Here is a 24,018-nt window from a genome sequence, read left to right as displayed (position 1 = left end):
TCACAGCTTTAGTTGTAGGTAAAGAAGGGGCAAAATGACAGATGGTCTTTATTAGGGAGTTGTTTTAATAGCCTGTTTTATATAGGGCTTTGCATACATATTTCTTCAGACCATGAAGCAACTTGTTAGGGTACTATAGGTATTAGTAGGTACTACTAGAGGTATTATTTTATGTAATATGTCAGAAAACTGAGTTTGACTTGCTTATGGTTACACACTCAGTTTCTCTTTTGAGGATTGTCTGTTCATAGACTTTAAACAAAATCTGTTGAACATTGGGTTTTACTTTGATTAAATAAATTTTTGTCAGTCTCATAAATTTAGACTATCAGTTTTATTGGCAGTGTTTGATGTAAAGATTTTTCCTAGGTTTTTTTAGACACTTTTCCTTTTTTTCTGTGCAAAATCTTTGTATTTTTGTTTTATCAAATATTTTTTCTCTTCAAAGTCATAGGGTCAGAGATTTTGAACTGACAAGATCTTTACAGCTCACATAGACCTCAGCCACTTTATTTTACAAATGAGGAAAGGTGAAGTGCAGAGAAGATATGTGACAGTTGTATTTTGTGGGGGGGGTTTTTTGCTCAGTTGAGAAACCCCCAAAGCCTTCTAAATATTAGTAAAACCTTCTATACACACATCCTTGAAATTTTCACCAGAGCTTCTTGACTTACCTTTTAACTTTCATCTATATTAAATATACCATTGGTGGTATGTAAGCACTCAAGAGAGAGGGAAAGGAGTAGAGAGAAGAGGCCAGGGCGGGAGGGGACGTTAGAAAGAAGAGAAAGAGAAGAAAAGACTGTATGGGCTGGAAAATGAAGAGGAAAGCAAGAGGAGTAGCTTGGAGGGGAAGAAAATATGCAAGAGGTTGAGGGTACTATAGGCAAACTTAACCTGTTTCATGTTTTTTGCCTGAGATTGACTTTGCAGTTTCAGGAAATAGCTTGCAACCATTTCTTGAAATATATTTGACCTGAGTTCCAGAGTATCATCAACTCAAGGAGGAAAAATAGCAAAAAATTTATTCAGTATACTCATCTGGGACCTCACTCCCCTAACTAAAGATTGTCCTTTAGAATACCTTTTGCAAGGACATGAATTATTTGAGGCAGCAGTTGTTCTCAGTTCAACTGAACAAAAAGCATTTCTGACTAGAAAAGTTAGCCACTAAATAGGATCACAGCTACCTGGAAATATGTTCTTCCTGAATTCAATTCAGAAGCCTTTCTAATATTGTTTTTGTTTCTTGTACCTAGCTGTAAGGCAAATGAGTACAATTGTTCTATTGAAATTTTTGAATGAGTTGCTAGTACTTCCTTTCCCACAGTGTCCTTGAATCTCTTCTGTCTCATTGATCAATAAGCTGACTGTGTGTACCAGGCACTATGCTAGGCACTGAGATAGGTAGGTTAAAAAAGAAATAATCTTTATTGTTAAAAGAATTTACATTCTATCAGAGGAGACAGCATGTACATTCAGGGTTATTCACACCAGCGTCTGAGTTGATCAGGAAAGGCTTCAACATAGAAGACTGCACTTGATGAAGCTGTGTTGTAAAGGAAAATGGGATTCTAAGAGGTGGAGTTGTGGAAAAAATGCACTCCAGACATAGATAGGGGACAGCCATTGAAAGGAAGGTCTAGCGAGGGACAGAATATGGAGGATCACATGTGAAGAAAAATAAGAAGCTGGTCTGGATGGATCATATAATATCATTAAGGGTGTAATGTATTAATAAGGTTAGAAAGCTAGTTGGAGCCAAGTTGTTAAGTACTTTAAATGTGAACAAGAAGAGTTTATATTCGATCCAAATTTTATCTACCCTTTATTTTGTTTTCTAATTCTTTTCTGTGCGCTAGTTTTATTTACCTAAATTGATTATAAGTTCTGTCTTAACATCTAATATGAGTACATCTAGGGAGTTAACAAATAATGATTGCTTATTACTTTATCAAAGATAAAGTAAAATCACTTAACTTGATGATTTCATTTTATCTTTCAACTGAATTAAAAGATCTTAGGATATCACAGAGTGAGTCACTTGTGCTTGCATATATTTTGGGCTCTGAATCATTTACTTGATCCATTCATCCTTGCTGTTATCTCCCCATGTTTCCTTTCACTCTTTAAAGTCTTAACTTTTTTGCAGTTTGTCTTCCAGTTTCATCATTTGGCTGAAACCTATCCCTTCAAAATACCAATAATCTCTTAATTGCCAAATCTAATAGCCTTTTCTCAATCCTCATTCTTTTTGACCTCTCTGCTGCCTTTGACACTTTGAATCATTTTCTTCTTGAAATTCTCTGGTGATACTGCCATCTCTTGGTTTTCCTTCCTGTCACACTGATTCTTAGTTTCCTTTGCTGAATCTTTATCCAGGTCATGCCCACTAACCTTGGATGGTTCTCCAAGACAGCATCCTGGACTATCTTTTCTCTTCCCTCTATACTGTTTTGCTTGGTGATCTCATCAGTTCCCTTGGATTAAGTCATAATGATCTCTATGATGGTGATTTTCCAAAACAAAACTCATCTGCCAAGCCCTTTCCTCCTAACTTCTCTATTACTATGGAGGGTACCACTGTCCTCCTTGTTACCTAGACTTGCAACCTAGGTGTTATCCTTGACTCCTCACTTTCACCCTATCCTTCATATCTGATCAGTTACCAAGTCATGTCCGTTCTTAGTAACATCTCCTGTATGTGTCCTCTTTTTTCTTCTGACACTGCTGTAACCGTGGGCAAGTTGTTTAACCTCTATTTGCTTCAGTTTCCACAACTGTAAAATGGGGATGATAATAATAGTACCTACCTCACGATGTTTTTATGTGGATCAAATGAGATAATATTTGTAAGAAATGTGTAACACAGTGCCTGGCACATAGTAGGCACTATATAAGTGCTTATTCCTTTCATGCCTCTTCTGTTGCAATAGCCTGTTGGTTATTCTCCATTCACATCTCTTCTCCCTCTAGTAAACCCTTCATTAAACTACCAAATTCATCTTCCTAAAGCACAAGTCTGACAATGTTATTTCTCCCCCTCCTCTCTGTCAGTTTCAGTGGCTGCTTACCAATAACTGGATCAGGTAGAAAATCCTTTAACCAAGGCCCCTTGATACCTCTCATACCTCTCTAGTCTTCTTATACCTTCATCCCCACCATATACTCTGTGATCTAATGGCACTAGCCTCATTGTCTTGCTTGGAGACACACTGTCTCCTAATTCTTTGAATAGTCACTGGCTGTCACCCATGCCTGGAATGCTGTCCCATCTCATCTCCTTTTTCTTGACTTTCTGGGCTTTCTTCAGTTTCCAAATGAAATCTCACCTTCTACCAGAAGCCTTTCCTGATCCCCTTTAATGAGAGTGCCTTTCCTCTATTGATGATTTCTAATTTATCCTGTCTGTGTCTTGTATGTACATAGCTTTTGTGTTGTTGCTTTCATAAGACTATGAGCTCCTTGAGAACGGGAATTGTCTTTTGCTTTTCTTTGTATCTCCAGTGCTTATCATAGTGCCTTGCACATAGTAAGCACTTAATAAACACTTCTTGCCTTGACTGACCTGATTCTTTTGCTCCTAGTGCTCCTGACACTATATGAATATCAGTGAAGTCCATTGGTTATCCCTTGCTCTTACATGTTAACTGACACACCTTCTTTTCTGTTCACACATCTTTCTAAGGAAATACTATTGTTGCAAAATGTGTTATAGTGTGCTTACACTTGCCATTTGCCTTTCTTGAAAGCCCTGTGGATGACCTCAAATTTTAGGGTTTTTCTGAGGTTGCCAACTGGAAAAATGCTAATAGTTTGGGCTAGGGGTTAGGCCAAGACTTTATGGATGAAGTAGTGTTTGAATTGAGCTTTATGAATAAGTAATGTCAGTTAAAAACATACATACATACATATATATATATATATATATATATATATAATGCTGTACTCTGCATTTTAGTTTTATTTAACATTAATATCTAAGCTTTTGACTTGATGTCTAAAATGCTGTAGTTACCCTATATCCACTGACATGACTACAAAAATTGAAATGATTTTAGATAGTATTATGTAGGAATTTTCTTTCTTTAAAATTTTTTTTAAATTTTATTTTATTGTCAATATTTTTAAAATTCAAGAATGATCAAATGGCTGCATTTTCCACTGTTGCTTTATTTTCATCTTCTGTTACTATTTTCTGAGACCTTCCCAATAACTTGTATCATATAGTATGATGCACTTTTAAGTGAACTGATAAAGAAAAGCCCTAGAATCTTCGTAGATGATCTAGCTGGGCACCTTGAAGATTATGAGCTGCTGAAACCTCATACTAGAAGCAAATACTTGTCTTTGAAATGAAACATCCATGAAGTCACCAAATCTGTATAGTTTTACTGTTCTCTCAGGATTCTCTGATGCTTTCTCTTCTATAAACTACATTTTGTACTTGTGTTGTAAGATTTCTAATGCCAATTTTGCTTCAACATCCAAAGTTTCAAATGGAAGATCTCTTAATTAAGGCATGAGCGTCCTTTGTGAAAGAATGCAGGTGTTCCTTTCTTGATTACAGATGGAATTAATTTTCTTAGTAGCTTGGCTCACACTCGAGTCACAAGAAATAAATTAGACATTTCTCTCGAGTTCCCAGTAGGCATGTTGCATGTTATTACTTGGAATGCTTGGACTTTGGAAGTCTGTGTTATTGAGGTTGTCTTCCTAAGAATGATCTTTGTGTTGAGATTTTTGCAATTCTCTTAGACTACTACATTCCACTGCTCACCTTTTCTACCTCCCAATTGGATGAAGATTACTTTAGATTTCTCATCACTTGCTGAGTCTCAACCTCAGTCCTAGCTAGAAATATTCTTCTTTGGACTGTAGCTGTTCATTCAATAACTTCTAAGACTCAGAATTGTCTTTTTCACCTTACCCAATTTGCTTTTCATATTATCTCTATTTAGGCAGACTTCCCAATAAGCGTGATAGGCTTTGTTTGCTTTTTCTCATCCCACTGAGCTTGTTTCTTTATCTAAACAGGTTTCAAGAAGATTTTCTTACAGAAATCTTATTCTTTTCTTTAAGAGGGAATTCTCCTTCTCTGAATCCTTTAGTCTCTTTTTGATGTCCTCATATGTAGTTCAACAACAAAGTGTGAAGCCAGTGGTTGAACTCCTGTATAGATTGACATAGGAGTAATGGTATTTCTCCTCTGAGCCTTTCTATGGTTCAGAATACAGATGTTATCCTACTTGTAGATCCATGATGGTGCCGTGTCAGCAATTGTGGTTTCTCCAAAGTGAGGTGTTGGAATCCATTCATCAAGTCTTTTGTCCAAAATTACATTTTGTACAAAATTTTCTCCAGCAACCACTGGAATTTCTGGAACTCTGACTAAAGTAGCTATGTATTCATCCTTGAATGCCCTTTCTATCACACACCCCATCATCATGGCACAAGAACTCCAGTAAGCCTTGTTCACTTCCTCAGGATCTTCATCTTTAAAAGTAAGAAACTTAATTTCACATGACTTGGTCAGAGGCTTATCCCCCAGCTGCCCATCCACAAGAGGCAAAATGGATTTCTTGCAATACCATTCACTTAGATGCATGGCACAATTATAAGGAGTTGAAAATTTTTTATTTATCAAAAATATAGCACCAGGGACAGATTTTTCCAACATGTTTAACTTCAGTCTTCTCAGTTTGAGGATTGAGTGACAGCTCCCTCTTTCTGTCAAAGAACTCATTTCACATCTTAGCTACCTCAGTATCTGATAGTTGAAAAGAAGGTGCTGTGGCTATAAACTTCGTACCACTGTATGGAAATTGCAAGTGTCCCACCGAATGGTACACTGTTACTATCAGGAAAAAGAAATCAGGAATTTTCAATAAGATATGTTCAGTACAGTTTGGGTTTAACATTCAGAAATAGTTAAGTAAAAAAGCCACTGTCTTATTCCTTCCTGGTCTACTCCCCTGGAGGAATCTTCCCAAATATTGATTCCCCCTGGAAATTTAGAATCTTTTCTGAATAACAGCTAGAAAAGAGAGCCTTCCTTTCTATGGAATAAAGGACACATCTCTTAAGTGGAGTGTTTTGGCCAGTCTTTTCAGGGATGAGAAAAGCAATTATCTTAACTAGATTGGAGTTGAGTTTAGTCATCACCCTTAAACCATCTCCCTTAAGAAAAGGCCTTACCTTTTGTTTTACCCAGTTTCTCAAGGGAAAAAGTTTAGAGATTTTAGGCCCTATCAATATCATTTTATAATATTTCCAGATATTTCTTCCTCCAAAATGAGGGTGAGTTTTTTGCCTCTTACTCCAGGTACAAAGAGGGCTAGTTATAGTTCTGCTTTGCTATTGATCTAGGCCATATGTATCAAAGGATATGTACTTGGATGGTAGAAATGAAAATATGGCTGAGGTTCTTCTCATCTATTATAGTGGTCACTTGTGGTACTCAGTTCTCTAATCCAAGGCAGTTCATTTCTCCCTTTCCTATTCCATTTATTTCCCACCCCCACCCCCCATTTTTAGCGTGTTCTTTCTCATTGCATTTTTTTAAAAATTGAACTAAAATCTACTTCCCTGTGGTTTATACCTTTTGATTCTTATTTAGTCTGAAACTACACAGTGTGTGGTAAAACCTAACAATCTTTGAAATCATCCATCAATTAAAATGCAGAGACATGCATTTTCTGGTGTGGTGAGTGTGGGAATTTATTTTGCTGGAATCTTCATATTTATAAGGTTTTTTTTGTTATTGTTTTTCACTTGGAGGGGCAAAGGGAAGTACAGATTATAAATTCATGTAAAATAAATTTAGTTTTAAAAACTGTCATGCATCCTTAAGTTTTCTTCAGCTTAAGCACTCCTACTTCCTCCTTCAGCTCTGCCTTTCCCAACAGTGCTCTTTTTTCTCAATTTTCTTGTATGTGATGTATTTTTGTTTGCTCCCAACATTATATTATATTTAACTGAGTTGTTTTCCAGTCAGTAGAATGTAAGCTCCTCAACATTATATTTAACTCTTGAGTTTTTTTCTAGTCAGTAGAATGTAAGCTCCTCAACATTATATTATATTTAACTCTGAGTTGTTTTCCAGTCAGTAGAATGTAAGCTCCTCAAGGTCAGGGGCTATCATTAATTTTTTTTTTTGTATTCCCAGTGTCTAGTGGGGAACCTGTGGCCTGGAGGCCACATGCGGCCCTCTAGGTCCTCAGGTGCGGCCCTTTGACTTAATCCAAGCTTCACAGAACAAATCTTCTTAATAAATCAAAATATAAGGAGGCAAAGGACTCAAGAGAGGAGAATGGTGTAGAGTTGAACTGGTTTAAAAGGGTCAAGGAGGTGAAAAAAGAAGATGATAGTGCAGGGTTGATAGCCTGGGCCACAACTGAGGGGTCATGGGATTTAAAAAATGGTTATGGTGTGGGTGAAGGCTGAGAGGGAGGTAGAAAGCTAATAGATTATCATCAGATAAGGGAATTTTAGAATTTTTGAACATGGAGGTTGTATATTTGTAGTTGATGGCTAGATCGAGTGTGAGGAAGGTGATGTGAAGATATGTGTGGCTGAGGTGGGGTAGAGGAATAGGTCATAGGAAGTGAATAGATTGAGGATACTATAGCTTCTTGGAGCCATGAGTGAGAGTTAGGTTTGCAGATGATTGTGCTCTGTGAGCAAAGCCAAATTAAAGTAGCTCAAAAGAAATGTGAGATGCACAGATTTAGTGAATCCACCCCAAATCATATGGACTGTTTGTGCCAGACCCTTGGTAGAGCATTCAGAACTCTTATTGGTCTGATCAGCCATAGTTGGACACACTGTAACTTGACTTTAGCATAGTGATGTCATTTTAATCCTCTTCAAGAATGAAGTTGATAAGAGCCATTCTATGCCAGGCAAAGATCTGCTCTCACAGAGCTTACAATGCAATGGGAGGAAACAATAAAGGAAAGGATGCTGAAGATGGGGAGGGGGCAGGATACCTAGTGCATGATGGAGAAGTCCAAAGAAACACAAAAGCAGTATAGTTAGTGGGGAATGAGGAAAAGACTGTGCTGAGCCCCTTCTTTAAGTGGAGTTCCTGGAGCCCACAGCCCTGCCCAGTCCAGTCTCAGGGCAGAAGGTACAGATGTGATGTGAGTAGTCAGGCAGGTTCAGTGTTACAGGATAATGAGATTTTTTCCCCCGATGGTGAGTTTCTTGGGGAAAGGAGGCATGATGGAGAGGTGCATATTAAGGTCTATTAGTATATATGGGCTATTAGGTAACTAGAGCACTATTAATGAAATCTTAAAATATTGTGGGTTAGAGCCCCATTTGAGTGCCAGGAATAGCTTTGTAATTAAATGATTGCTATCTTATTTTATAATTAAAAATATTTATTGAGGGCTTGTTCTGTATAATGGACTTTCCTAGGTTCTGGAGGTAAAAGTATTTTAAAATTTATGGCAAGGAGAGTGCATTTAGAAAATGAAGGTTGATGTTAGAATCAGAATAACATAGTAGAAAGCACTAGATAAGGACACAGAGAATATAGGTTTGAATTATGGCTCTGCCACTTAATGACCTGGATCTACTTGAATCTAGTAAGGTAAAATTTAATAATGATAGCTGTTAAGATTTATGCTTCAATTCAAGAGACAGACTTTACAAATACAAGGTGGGAGAATCATGGTTAAGCACAATTTGTAAAAGATCTTGGGGTTTTAGTGGACCGCAAGCTTAACATGAGTCAGTAGCCAAAACTTATGTGATATCTGGCTACAGAACAAGAGAAGTTTAGGTTTCTGAAATAAGGAGATGGTAGTCTGCCTGGTTAGATCATATCTGGAGAATTATTTTTCCATGTTTTGGGAAAGACATCAGTTCTAGAGGAGGGAATCCAGAAGGAGGAAGAATGTTGTTATCAACAGACCATTTGAGGGTTGTTTGAAAAAACTATGTTTTTTTGGCCTAGAGAAAAGATTCTGGAGGTACATAGTCGGTCTTTAAGTACTTGAAAGACCATCTTGGGGGTAAAAGTCTTAGATTTCTGTTTGTTCTTAGGGGGCAGAAGGAGGAACAATAGATGGATGTTGCAAAGAAACTCATTTTGTCTTGGTATCAGGAAAGACTTCTAATATTAGAACTATCCCAAAGTGGAATTGGGCAGCTTGGGCAATAAAGAAGTGTTATAGCCTGGGCTTACTCAGGCTAATCCTCTGGTAGTTTAGATTCAACATTAGAACAAAATGAGACACTCTTAGGTCATTCAGCTGTCAACAAAAGGAGGTTTAGGTAGCCTTAACATGGAAAGGATAAATCACTTCGGTGGACTTGTACTAAATTCAGGCAGATCTCTCTCCTGCCCCCTCATCTCCACATTGAAAAGGATATCTGCCAAGTTTGAAGTTCCCTTTACTCCACATGGGATATTTTTATGGCCTTAGGTGATTAGGAGACCCCATTAACATGGCCTGGGACCACCTGAGACCTGTAAACAGTAAGTGGTTTGCAAGGTAATCCCTTGGCCCAATTAAATCTTCAGAACATCTTGTCTTTTGGTGAAAGAATTAGCCTAACATATTGGAGGATGGGGAACTCTAGTAGATAATGACTGTACCACAAATATGTGTTTGCGTGTGGCTCTATTCATTGTAATTCTTTAAGCAAAAACTAGGTGTGTTATTTTTTTTTATTTACAGTTTGGAGTAGATGGCCACAGAGCTTCCTTTTAATTCATCATAGGATCACAAATTTAGAGCTGAAAAATAACTTGAGGCTATTGAGCTCAACCACCTCATTTTATAGATGAAGAAACTGAGGCTCTAGAGAGTTTGAGATTTGCCTAGGATCACACAAGTTAAGAAGTATCTAGAATAGAATTTGAACCCAGGTCTTTCTGACTTGATCTAGTGTCTTGTCCCCTGTACCATGCTTCCTCTTGAATTCTTGCTGGCCACTAGTATGGTAGACAGTAAAAGAACAAAAAAAAATCCTTGGAGATAAATGTTGGCTGTGTTACTGTGTAGCAGGAACAGGAGTGAGTGAGAAGCCCGGAAACAAAGGTGGTGGTTTGTATCCTGAAATGATGTGTCAAATCAGTGGATTAGTGCAGGTAGCTTTTTGCTTCCCCAAATTAAATAGCAATGTATGCATCTGTAGAAGTACTTTAAAAAAAAAATTGAGCTAAGGATTTAACCTTTAGTGAGGTTTTTTTCTCTCAAGACCATTTTTTTTTTAAAGAAAGGCAAGTAGGGATTCAGCAGCGAGACTGTCACTATTTGGGAATAGTCCAGATTCAGCTTCTTTATCATAGTAACATGAACCAATAAAAGTGATTGATTTCAACTCTTACGTAAGCTTTCTTACATATGTAGGTGTCCCTCTGTACAATACATCTGAAATTTTTTGGTAACTAATATGTTTTCTGTGTATTTTTAGCTTCATACCATTTAGAAAGCTTTGTCCATAATATAGTTGCATTAAATATTATGTAATCTTTTCTAAATTACATTTTGAGAGATCACTTTTATCTTCTGGAAACATTTGACCTATATCTATAGGCTCTTTACTGACCAGTTGGTGCTAGGGCTAAAGTCGATGTAAAAGCAAAAACTGTGAAGGTCTGCAACCTTAATGTTTTGGATAAAGGTTGTTTCTGATAAAGAGCTTTTGAAATACTGTGCTAAGATAGGAACCAAAAAGGCCTCTAATAGAAAAAATTGTGGAATACTTGAAAAATAGAGGAGGCACCTTAATGGTTCTATTTTGAATCTTTATGTCTATATCCTTTGTACCACTCCTGCTGTAGAGGCTTTCAAAGTCGTGGGAAAACGTGGAAGAAAAGTGTGTGGGTGTGTAGGGAGGGGACAGAAACGTGGAGGAAGAGAAGTATAATGAATCATAGAACAGAGGGGAGAGGCATGAAAGAAAAAATGAAAACATGGATGATGGGATAGTAGCATAAATAAGGATTTTATAAGGTTGACAATATCTGGACAACTTTTGTGGATAGACACCCCACCTTATCTTGAGAAAATTGACATCGAGGTTTATGCTTTATTAAAATATAAGCCTACTTATATTGAGATTACCTTGTAGGTGGACTTAGATTGGTGTTTGCAAGCATGATATCCAGAAAGAAGACATGTATATTCAAAAGGTTTCTAAAACCCCAAAGATGATAATGATTGAAGGTGTTTTAATTATAAAAAAAATTATCTTGTAAAGAGTGTAATGTCTAGTTATATAGTATCCAAAACATTCCTACCTTACATTGTTATTTGTACATTGTCTCCCCAGTTAAAATATGAATTCCTTGAAAGCAAATATCATGGTTTTTTGCCTTTCTGTCTCCAGAACTTAGTAGAGTACCTGGCACATAGTACTCACTTAATGAATTCTTGACTGACTGACTGACTCACTCTGTTGGTTTTAGAGTAAATTTTAGGCTTTACACCTAGAAGGAGCCTTAGGGGTCACCTGGTCCAACCTCTTCATTTCACAGATAAGGAGACTGAGGCCTATAGAGGTGAAATGATTTGGCTGTATTTACACAGGTAGTGATATTTGAACTCATGTCTTCTTATTTCAACTCCAGTTCATTAAAATGTGAGATCATTGAGAATAGGACTTGTGTTTTCTTTTTATATCCTTAGCTTTTTGCACAATGCTTTTGAACATAGTAAGTACTCAATAAATGTTTTTTCATTCATTTATTTCTAATGTATTTTCTACAGTCTAGATAGGGTTAGAGTAAAAATATATTACCCATATGATATGGTGAAACTGTCAATACAACTAATATGGTCTACAATAAAACAGGTATATTGTCCATAAGGTATACTACAGTGGAACTGAAGGATACCACACATAGGATTGTAGATGGAGATTCTGACATCTGATATGTTGATACCTTTCTCGGACAGTTCTCTGCTGATGAATTCCTGATTCCTGTCCTGGATGGTAGGTATAGTCAGCTTTGGATCTGTTGGAATAAAAAGCGAAGTGTCACATTGGCCAGTGATCTCCAACAGAGCTACTTTTTGGATCATTGATTTAAAGCTGAAAGAGAGGTTACTCTAACCTTCTCATTTTACAGATGAAGAAGAAGTTAGGTGACTTGCTCAAGATCAACCAGGTGGTAATAACAGAGCCAGGATTCAAACATGGGTCTATTTAATCATACCAATTTCTGAAAGACTATGGTCACATTCCCAGTTGGTCTTTTGAGACATTGTAGTTTTACCCATTTTTTGCCACAGTTCTCCTTGGCATTTTAGAATATCCTTATTGGGATCAGTCTGCTAAGTGAATCCCTGGTGATAGGCCCTGGTTGAATTGGGTTTGGGGGAATAAAAATGCCTGAATGATTCTTTCCATTGGCTAACTTGAATAGTTGAACCTGAGCTCAGCACTGCAGAAATATCATGTGTGATAAGCATTGAGTATATTGTATGTCCAGTTAGTTTCCTTATTTCACACCTATGTCTAATAGGAAAGTAGGTCATTAGCAATTCTTACAACCATTGGTGACAGTAATACCAATTAATAAAATAGCGGTAGTGAACAAAATGAGCATTGTATTTAGTAATATGGTTAATATTTTCAAGTTTTTAATTCATTGTAAGATAGGAAGATATATGTTGTAGTGCCATCAAGCAGTAGATGACTTTTTTGGGGGGGGAGGAGATACATTGGTATATTTAACAAATAATTTAAACTTTCCTTGCTAGTGCTTTATTTCATAATTTAATTAGTTTGGTTGAAAATCTCTCATCCTAACACAAACTTTTGGAAATAAAATCTTCACTGATCTGCATCCATAACAGACAGATTTTATTTTTTTTTCCACTTAATACTATTTTATTTTTTTCAATTACATGTAAAGATGGTTTTCGACATTCACTTTTATAAGATTTTGAGTTCCAAATTTTTTCCCTCCCTCCTCCTCAAGACAGTTATAGGTTATACATTTACAATCATATTAATCATATTTCCACCACAAGATAATTTAGTTTTGATTTGAACTCAGAATTTTTTCTGTGATTATACTAAAGGCTGTGGCATAGTCTGTAGACCTGTTATCTTTATGTACTTTTACAGTTTATTAACAATTTTTATCACCTTAATTTCCAAATATTCTTTCTCCTTTCCAGAGAACCATGTCTTAGGGGGAAAAAAACAAGTTGGGGCAAAAAAGCAGTATGACAAAGCTGAAAGCATATCAGCTGAGTTTGGCAGTATATATAATCTTCCAAAACGATAGGCTTCTGTCCCTGGAAAGCAAGGAGGAAGGTGTTTTCTGAGCTATATTTTGGGGAGGGACAAATTTGTTCATTATAATTACATAGTAATCAGGGTTTTTTTCTTTGCATTCTATTTATATTATTGTCATTACATATTATCATCTTGATTCCATATCAGTTTATGTAGTTCTTCCTAAGCTTCTGAATTCTTTATATTCATCATTTCTCATAGCACAATCATATTCTATTCCATTCATGTGCTACAGTTTAGTTAGCCATTCCCTAGTTGGTGAGAATCTCTTCTGTTTCCAACTTTTTGCTACTACAAAAAGTGCTGCTATATCAGTATTTTGGTTTACATGAGACCTTTTTTTTCTGCCTTTGACTGCCTTAGAGGAATATATAGCTAGCCATGAGGGCCCTGAGCAAAAAGGATTCATGCTTTTGATATATTTTAGTTACCTTTTTAGCATAATTCCAAATAGTATAGTGTAGTCTTAAAAATAAAAGTTTTGTTAATCTTGTTTTTATACTGCAGTTATTTCCTGTTATACTCTTCCCCTCATTGAATGCCTATTAATAAAATATTTTTCTTTTTAGCCTGGATCTTTGATTTCATTGTAGAAGGGCATTCTGGTGAGGAAACTACCTCTCCCATAAATACAGATCAGCAGCTGTTCTGCTCTTTACAGGTGGTGCTTGAGCTGTTTCTTGAAGGAAGAGAAGGATTCTGTAAGTTGGAAGCGAGAAGAGAGCACATTACAGGCACAGAATTGCAAAGCAAAGAGGAGTGTGGGAAGCAGAAGACTTGTATGGTTGCAGGAGGACTAGGTTCCCCCCCCCCAACAACTCTATAATTACAAACTTGAGTACATGTCTTTGACAGAAGATCAGCTGCGTATTTAAAAGGGGAAAAAGATAAAACAGCAAATAAACTGGGCAGAGGGCAAAACTGATACTGTATGCCATTGTCCTGATATTTTAGAGATAAATGATGAACATTTCTCACCTGCAGAGTGACAAAACATGGTAAAGTAAATATAAGAAAAAATATTAAGAAAAACAACCTAAATCAACATTCTGATTCATAGGCAGTTAAAATAATTTTCCATAACAGTTTAAAATCTTGATTATCAGCTGTGTTTCATCACGAAATATGTACAGAAAAAAGTTTGTACATGTGTACTTTTGGAAACATTTCATCTACTGCTACTTTAACCATTGTGTACATGTGAACTAGAGAACTTTTAGTATGAAATTATCTTTTCAGAAAGTATGTTTAACCTAAAAGTTGAGACTAAATCACATTACACGTAATTAGGGGTTAGGAAGGATAGCCATATTTTCACAATAACCACATTTCTATTGTACATTATTAAAATCATTGGTTGGCTTGTAAGCTAAGTTAAAAAGACACCTCTACATATTTAAGACTGAAGGGACACACATGTCAATCTGAGTAATGAGTATCAAAGTGCATTTTTTATCTTTAGGCTATGAATGTGTTCTGTTTAATGAATGCAGGAAATTGGCAGAGAAGCAAAGAATTAACCATATCAGATTTAAATGTAAATCCATTTGTATTATGAATGTAAAAAAAAATTTGTTCTGAAAACCTACAAATTTTGTTACTTTCTATTAGTCAACTTCTAAGTGACAGCAAAAGTTCAATGAGATTGGAAAGATAGTGGAGACTGTGTTAAAGAGCTTTAAAAGCTAGAAAGAAGAGTTTACATTTTATTCTTAAGACAGTAGGGAGCCGCGGAGTCAGGGAATGACATAGTCAGATCTGTGTTTAAGGAAAATCATTTTGGCAGCAGTGTGTAGGATAGAATGGAGTAATGAGATTTGGGAGTGAGACATCGATTAAGAAGCTGTTGCAAAGATACAGTGAGAAGGTGGTAGCTGTGTGTAAAGACAAAAGGGGACACATACCATGGGAGAGATATTGTGGAGGTAGAAATAGCAAGAGTTGACAACTGATTGAATATGTGTGGTGCAAGGAATTGAGGAATCAAGGATGACACACAGGCTGTGAACCTGGGAGACTGAAAGAATGATCAGTCAATAAACATTTATTAGTCACATTATGTGCCAGGTACAATGGCTGGGGATTAACAACAACAACAACAGCAAAAAAGGCAAAACACTATCCTTGCCCTCGAGGAACTCACATTCTACTGGGGGAAACACATGCAAACAATTATGTACATACAAAATACACAAGGTAAATGGGAGGCAGGCTCAGTAGTGACAGGGCAAGAGGGAGATCATTACAAGCCTTTATAGAAGGTAGAATTTGAGCTGAATCTTCAGGGAAGCCAGGAGGGCAGAGATGGGAAGGAGAGTATTAGTCAGTGAAAAGAGGAACGGAGGGACAGTCAGTGAAAAGCAGTCAGAAGAGGGAATGTCAAGAAGGCCAGTATCAATGGATTATAGGGTATATGGAAGAGAATTAGATATAAGAAGACTAGAAAGGTAGGAAGGGGCCTAGTTATATTGAAAGGCTTTAAAAGTCAAATAGAATTTATATTTGATCCTGGACATAATAGGTAGCTACTGGAATTTATTGAATGGGTGGATGATGTCAGATAATACATTTTGGTAGCTGAGTTAAGGATGGAGTTGAGTAGGGAGAGACTTGAGATAAGGAAACCAGTCAGAAAGCTGTTGTATAGTCCAGGAGTGAGATTATGAGGGCCTGTACACCATGTTGGTTGCTGTTTGAGTGGAGGGAAGGAATGTATAGGAGAGAGATTGTTGAGGTAGAACAAGAACTGACAAAGGATTAGGTATGTGGATTGAGTGTAAGTGAGGAGTTAAAGATGACATTAACTTTGTGATCCTGAGAGGGCTGGTAGAATAATAGTGCTCTTAAGTATTAAGGAAGTTAGGAAGGAGAAAGATTTTTTGAGGGAAAGATAATTAGCTCAGTTTTGGAAATGTTGAGTTTGAGATATTTCCAAGATATCCAGTATGAAATGCTCACTCGGCAATTGGTGATGTTAATTGGAACTCAGGGAAGACACGGGCTGGATGCAGATCTATAAATCATCTGTTGTTTGAGAGCAAACATTTAAAAAAATCATTAATGTTGGGGCAGCGAGGTGGCACAGTGGACAGAGCACTGGTTCTGGATTCAGGAGTACCTGAGTTCAAATCCAGCCTTAGACACATAACACTAGCTGTGTGACCCTGGGCAAGTCACTTAATGCCAATTGCCTAGTGCCCCCCCCAATCATTAATGTTATTTTCTTTTTTTTTTTTAACATAAATTTATTTATTTTTAGTTTTCAATATTGTACAAGATTTTGAGTTCCAAATTTTCACCCCATCTCACCCCTCCCCCCACCCCAAGATGGCATGCATTCTCAATATCCCTTCCCCTAGTCTGTCCCCTCTTCTTTCTCTTTCCCCCTTCTCTTATCCCCTTCCCCTTCTATTTTCCTGTAGGGCAGGACTGACTTCTGTACCACATTTCCTGTATTTCTTATTTCTCAGTAGCATGTGAAAACATTTTTTTAAACATATGTTTTTAAAACTTTAGGTTTCAATTCTTCTCTCTTCCTCCCTCCCCAACCACCCTAATTGAAAAGGCAAGCAACTCAATATAGGTTATATATGTGCAGTTATGCAAAACACTTTCATAGTAGACTTCTTGTGAAAAACTAACTCTATTTCCCTTAATCCTATCCTGCCCTCCCATTTATTCTATTCTTTCTTTTGACCCTGTCTTTCCTCAGAAATATTTGCTTCTGATTACCCCCTTTTCCAATCTGCCCTCCTCTCTATCATCCCCCTGCTCTCTTGTCCCCTTCTCCCCCTGTTTTCCTTTAGGGTAAGACAGATTTCCTTACCAATTGAATGTGTATGTTATTCCCTCCATAAGCCAAATCCTATGAGAATAAGATTCACTCATTCCCTCTCACCTTCCCCTATTTCCCCTCCACTGTAAGAGCATTTTCTTTTCTGTTTTTTTTTGTGAGATAATTTACCCCATTCTACCTCTCCCTTTCTTCTTCTCCAAATTATAGTCCTCTCTCATCCCTTAATTTTATTCTCCAGATATGACCCCTTAATCTTTAACTCACCCCTCTATCTATCTATCTATCTATCTATCTATCTATCTATCTATCTGTCTGTCTGTCTGTCTGTCTGTCTATCTATCTATCTATCTATCTACCTACCTACCTATCTATACATACATACATATAATTTTTTCTCTCCAACTACCCTAATACTCACAAAGGTCTTATGAGTTATAAATATCATCTTTCCACGCAGGAATGTAAACAGTTCAGCCTTAATAAGTCTCTTATGATTTCTCTTTCCTGTTTGCCTCTTCATGTTCCACTTGAGTCTTATATTTGAAAGTCAAATTTTCTATTCAGCTCTGGTCTTTTTATCAAGAATGCTTGAAAGTCCTCTATGTCACTGAATGACCATTTTTTCCCCTGAAGGATTATACTCAGTTTTGCTGGGTAGGTGATTCTTGGTTATAGTCCTATCTCGTTTGCCCTCCGGAATATTATATTCTATGCCCTGCGGTCCTTTAATGTTTGTGTTTCCACAGTACTTGAATTGTTTCTTTCTGGCAGCTTGTAATATTTTCTGCTTGACCTGGAAACTCTGGAGTTTGGCTACAATATTCCTAGGTGTTTTCCTTTGGGGATCTCTTTCAGGAGGAGAGCAGTGGATTCTTTCAATTTCTATTTTGCCCTCTGGTTCTACTATATCAGGGCAGTTTTCCTTGATAATTTCTTGAAAGATGATGTCTAGGCTTTTTTTTGATCATGGCTTTCAGATAGTCCAATAATTTTTAAATTCTCTCTCCTGGATCTATTTTCCAGGTCAGCTGTTTTTCCAATGAGATATTTCACATTCTTTTCTGTTTTTTCATTCTTTTGGATTTGTTTTACAATGTCTTGATTTCTCATGAAGTCACTAGCCCCCAATTGCTCTATTCTAATTTTTAAGGAAGCATTTTCTTCAGTAGTCTTTTGGACTTCCTTTTCCATTTGGCCAGTTTTGCTTTTTAGGGCATTCTTCTTCTCATTGGCTTTTTGGACCTCTTTTGCCATTTGGGTTAGTCTATTTTTTAAGGTGTTATTTTCTTCAGTATTTTTTTGGGTCTCCTTTAGCAAGCTGTTGACTTGTTTTTCATGATTTTCTTTCATCACTCTCATTTCTCTTCCCAGTTTTTCCTCTACTTCTCCTACTTGCTTCTCAAAATCACTTTTGAGCTCTTCCAAGGCCTGGGACAGATTCATATTTTTCTTGGAGGCTTTGGATGTAGGAGCTCTGACTTTGTTGTCTTCTTCTGGTTATATGTTTTGATCTTCTTTGTCACCAAACTAAGATAATGTAGTCTGACTCTTTTTGCGCTGCTTGCTCATGATCCCGGCAGATTGCTGGAGTTTTAAACTCTTTGTTAAGGTAAGAGTCTGCTTCCAATATACTGTCCCAATCTTTGGGGGTTTTTATAGCTGTTTTCAGAGATACTTGTGGGGACCCATAAATTTTCAGTTCTTGCAAGGTGGTGTGATAAGGGGTGAGGTGTTCCTTTCTGGCCTGTGCTGTGCTCTATTAGTGACCACAAGCGCTCCTTTCTGTCCTGGAACTGTAAAGAAGGTTTCCTGTCCATAGCCACTACAAACTCCACCACACGCTCCACCGTGCCAGTGCTCCTCCTCACCCCAGGACCCTGGGTCCAGAACTAGATCCAAGCATGGGCAAAGCAAGAGAATCCTGCCTCAGCACCAGCAGAGAGATCCCTGCAATCCCCCTTTTATCAGCCACTTGATTCCTCCTCAGTCTGTGGGTTGGAAGCTTGGGAAGCAGCTGCCCAGCCCAGGGCTGCATTCTCTGGGGAACTGGATCTGAGACCCCGTGTTCCTCTCTCAGCACCGCAGAAACAGACTTTTCCCACTGACCTTCTAAGTTGTCTTTGGCATTCCTGGATTGAGGAGTCTGGAAACTGCCACAGCTGCCCGTGATTCAGTCCTCTGAGGCCTGCTCCAGGTTCGCTGCTGCCTGCCTGCCCATGCCACGCTGCCCTCCCAGCCTGGCACGATATACCTTTCTGATCAATCTTCCAGGTTGTCTTGGGCTGGAAATTTGTTTCACTCTGTCTTTTTGTGGGTTCTGCTGCTTTAGAATTTCTTTAGAGCCATTTTTTCTAGGTATTTGGAGGGGTTTGGGGGAGAGCTCAAGTAAGTTGCTGCTTTCACTCCACCGTCTTGGCTCTACCATTAACAACCTAGTAAATATTAGAAATTAATTAATTAATAAATAAATTAATTAATTAATTAAATTTCCTAGGGTGCCCTCTCATTCCCCCCCCCCAAATAAAGTTAAGCTAGTGTCCAGATTTTAGTCATGTAAGAATAAAAATATCAGACTTAGTTGTGGATGATATTCTCTTCCTAAATAGACTCCCCCTCTTGGTGATCTCTCTCAGTTGTAACCCTGAAGTCTATCTGATAGTAATGTTTCTCCTGAATTTAGGTATTTCAGGTCCCACAGCTCTGGCTGCCTGCTGGATATCTCTACCAGGGCATCAAATGGTAATCTCAGATGCAACATAACAAAAATGAAACTAATTATCTTCTCTCTTATACTTGCCTTCCCTCTACTCCAAATTTGCCTATTTCTCTTGATTGTTGTGCTAACCTCCAAATCTCCCAAGTTCAAGATCAGTTGTCTTTGTCTTCTTTTCCCCCTCTTTCTCATCTCCTAGCCAAAGACAAGACAAATTCTGCCTTTTTTACTTTAACTATATCTTTATCAACTTGTCTTTTTTTTCTGTGGTAACTGTCACCACCCTAGTTTTGATGCATATCACTTTGCCAAGGTGATTATAATAGCCTAATTAGTCTTCCTGATCTCTTGTCACTCCCTCAAAAGACTTATCAGCTGCTGCCTATTACATATACCCAAGGCATGCCATAATCTGGTTCCAGTCTACATTTTCAGTCTTACTCCAGTTTCTTATTTCACTTACTTCCTTCATGTGTTCAAATTTAGCCAAATAGGTATCCTCATATTCATAGGCTATAGAGTTGGAAGTGACTTTAAGCATAAAAAATCCTCGCCACAGTAGTTGGAGCCTTTTGGATTCAGTCAAAGGGCTGCATTTGAGGACCTAGAGGTCCACTTGTGTTCTTGAGGCCAGAGGTTCCTCACCCCTGCCCTAGGGTATTCTTTCCTAATGATAAGTAGAAGCCTAATCCAAGTTGTGTACACTCTCATAACTAATAGCGCTTGCCAAAATGGTGTGTTTCTCAGGAATTAGGGCCTTGGATGGGAACCCAAAGGGCCAGGGGAGGTGGCAGGGTTGCAGAATGTAGACTGGAGCCTCAGTCTCAGGCATAGTCATCACTTATTTGTAAAGTGCACTGACAACACCAGAGGGACCCAAGCAATAGCAATAGAAGCCTCCTGTGCTCTATCCATTTTGTTAGAGGGCCCAGTTGTATCAAAGCAACCCATAATGGGCAACTCAGGACACAGTAGTGATTGTATGATCCTGAGTTATTTGTTCAGTAGCAATGAGGGTCTAGCAGTAGAAAAGCAACTACTTTTCAAAGGTGATAAAGTGACTGCTCTGGGGAATGTGGAGTTCCAGAAGCCTAGTAGTTTAATTTTTCTGGCCTTTTCTTGGTGCATGCCAAAGGCTCTGCTTTACCCTGGTCTTTTATGGATAGAGACCTCCAGGGTCTCTATCCTTTCAGGGTCATAAGGACCCAAGAGAAGATACTGCTGGACAGCCTATTTTGTACTTTCCAGGTTTATAGTGTGTTCTGGGCCCCACCTTGAAAGAGTTAACTTATGAGGTGATTTGTTAAATGGGGGCTATCAGTATACATATGTGGGGAATATGGGTTCTCCCAAACCTGGAGTCCATTAAGTTTGTGAACTTCCTTCTTAGTTGTGAGGAAGCAAGTGTCAGTGGCTTATTTTGTACTATACCCAGAATCCTCTGAGTTTTTCCCCACCCATTGTACCCCTTAAACTTGACTTAGCAGATTGGACATTGAAATTTCTTAGTTGATTTCTCACCCCTAAGATCTCTCATATGGGCTATCTGAACTAAGAGCTCTGCCACTGACATCATCTGACTCACTCATTATTTCATTAATGTAGAAATACACATCAAGTCCCTCAGGAAGGGAGTCCCCATTCAGTTTTCTGCCCACCCTAATGTGGCTATATGAGGAAGATTTCAAATAGCTTTGGAGAAGAATGATGAAGCTATATTGGACTCCTTCCCAGGTGAAAGCAAACTGCTTCTGACTAGTCTTAGTCATAGAGAAAAACAATTTTTGGCAAGGTTAATAACTTTATACCGCTTTCCCTGAGCCTGAGCTGCCATGGCCTGTAGCATTGGTCAGGATCAGCTTAGTAATGGTGACCACAGTAGGATAACTTTGTTCAACTCCTGTAGTCCACTGTAACCTGCCAGATGCCTTCTGTCTTCCTCACAGGTAAAACAGAATTGTTGTGAGGGTAGTCGATGGAACGTATCACTCCAGTTTCCTTCAGTTCTAATACTAGAGAAAAAAATATCTTTCAGCCCTCTGGGGACCTGATATTGTATGGTGTTAACTTCATGGGATTATTTGGCTAATTATAGGGTTTCCATTTGGCCCTACCCTCAGTAACAGCTGAACTCCTTCCCTAAATAGTCTTCCATTTGTAGCTTCTCCTGAATAATCTAAATGGGGTAGGGTTTTAGAGGATACCTTGGGTTTGGGTGGGGCTGAAAGGTTTATTAGTGCTGAATTTCCCTGTATAGTTTTTACTGGCACCTCTATGGGCTGGCTATCAGTTGCTTTCTTATAAAACCCTTAATGAGGCAGCTGGGTGGCATAGTGGCTATAGTGCCTGACCTGGAGTCGGGAAGATCAGACCAGTCTGAGACCCTAATTGTGTGACCCTGAGTAAGTCACTTAATCTCTGTTTGCCTCTTGTCTCCTTATATACAAAATGGAGAATAATACTAGCACTTTCCTTCCAGAGTTATGTTGTGGGCATAAAATGCGAAATTTGTAAAGAACTTTGCAAACCTTAAATTGCTGTATAAATGCTGTTATTGTTGTTATTGTTCTTTCAGGAACCACATTTGAATCCCTTTCCTGGAAGGGGTGTCATTGCCTTCTGCCCACTTAACAGGGATTTTTGCTCTTGACTCCTCAGCCCACTACCAGAGTGCCCAATCACATTGACAGTTGTTTGCCCAAGCCACAACAGTTACAGCCTTCCCTCAGATTTCACCAATTGATCTGTCACAATTTTATGGTTGTGTGGTTGGAGGGAAGCCCTCAGCATAAAGTCTGTAGCTGTAGCTATTAGGGTGGGGCTCTACCCTGAAGATAGGATCTAAGTGCCCCAAAGACAGACTGTAAACTCCCTCCTTTTAAATTCAATCTGTCAAACCTATTTCCTTTTTAGAAGCTTCACTCCAGCCCTTGGAGCTCCCCGCATTAAGAATTCATATTTAGGAGGCCCGATGCAAATAACTTCCCTCCTCAGTCACCTGAAAAGGGACAAAGAGTATTCCTCATCTGCAGGGACTAATTAATTTAGTAAAAAGTACATTCTTGGGAGTTACCTCCCCCAGGCTGTGGAAGTCAGCTGATGCAAACAACTCAGTATATTACCTTCTTTAGACCATGCCCTTAGGAGCTTCCACAGACTCCTCAAGTTTCTTTTTGAACTTCTCTTCTTACCACCTCGGCTCCTTTTTGGAAAACATCTGCTCCTCCCTCAGGACAGGGAATCATCATCCTCCTTGGGAGCAGTGAAAAGGAACTTTCTTACTGTTGGCAGGTGGAGTTCCCAAATCTCTACTGTATATATGTTCTCTTTTCTCATGGCTAGGATCTCAGCAGAAACTTGAATCTTTGGGTCCTAGACCATATAATGGATTTCTTGGCTGGGAATAGTTATTTCCCACACGTATCCAGAGAGATCCCTTCATTTGCCTGGTGGCTAACTCCATCAGTTGCTGCCCCTCAGCTTTCACTGCACGGTCCCTGAAAGCCAGGAGGTCAGAATCTAGGTGTTGAATGTACTTGCTCAGTTTATCTTTGTCTTACTATGCTGTCAGTCCAACTTATATAGAGCAATCAGCAACAAGCAGTGGATACTAGGCATTTCGTCTGGAGAATTTTTATTTATGTCCTTTGACTACTACATTGGGTATACTTTCTTTCTCTCTTATGATTATATATCTCTTTGGTGTCTTATGCCACTTCATATTTAGTTCATTTTTGGTAATGTGCTACACTCTATTTACAGTCACCTTGAATCTCTCCTGTTATTTTTTGGTTGACCTGCAATTTTAATTTCTCAGCACTTGTATTCCATAATTCCATAGTAGCATTTTCTGAACAACAACAAATGGTTCCATTCATATGTTAAGATCAGACTGCAAATTAAAAATTTATGTTACCCAGCTTCACCTGGGCCCTCATTTGCAACAAAGTGATCCTTTTATTCCTCCCTAATTAATTCCCTATCTCCCTATAGAAGCTATTACAAACTTTGTTTTCTCACTGCAAATATCCCATACTTCTCTTCCCTCCTCATCTGGACTTTATTGAGATTATCTGAAGTGAGCTTTCTACTCTCCTTTCTCTTCATCATTCTTTATTCTCTCCTTTCCTTCAGTCTCTGACATGGAAGTAAGCCTTCTTTCTCCCTGCCAAGGATCCCTTCTTGTCTTCTCCAACAACTTCACTCATTCTCTTCCTTCCCCCCATCCCTCTTCTCCTTC

General features: G+C 38.2%; 1 protein-coding gene and 1 pseudogene across 1 annotated transcript in view; one reads left to right on the top strand and one right to left on the bottom strand.

Annotated features, from left to right (window-relative positions):
• STAG1 (STAG1 cohesin complex component) overlaps positions 1 to 24,018 on the top strand; it is a 346,896-nt gene that overhangs the window by 12,746 nt on the left and 310,132 nt on the right. The gene's annotated exons all lie outside the window — the stretch shown is intronic.
• Positions 4,145 to 12,044, bottom strand: LOC110208040 (large ribosomal subunit protein mL39-like; annotated as a pseudogene).

Source organism: Phascolarctos cinereus, unplaced genomic scaffold (genome assembly GCF_003287225.1).
Source record: "Phascolarctos cinereus isolate Bilbo 61053 unplaced genomic scaffold, phaCin_HiC Scaffold_726;HRSCAF=1367, whole genome shotgun sequence".
In the NCBI taxonomy this organism is placed as follows: domain Eukaryota; kingdom Metazoa; phylum Chordata; class Mammalia; order Diprotodontia; family Phascolarctidae; genus Phascolarctos; species Phascolarctos cinereus.
Note: the sequence above shows the minus strand (reverse complement) of the source record. Positions and strands in the feature narration are given on the sequence as shown.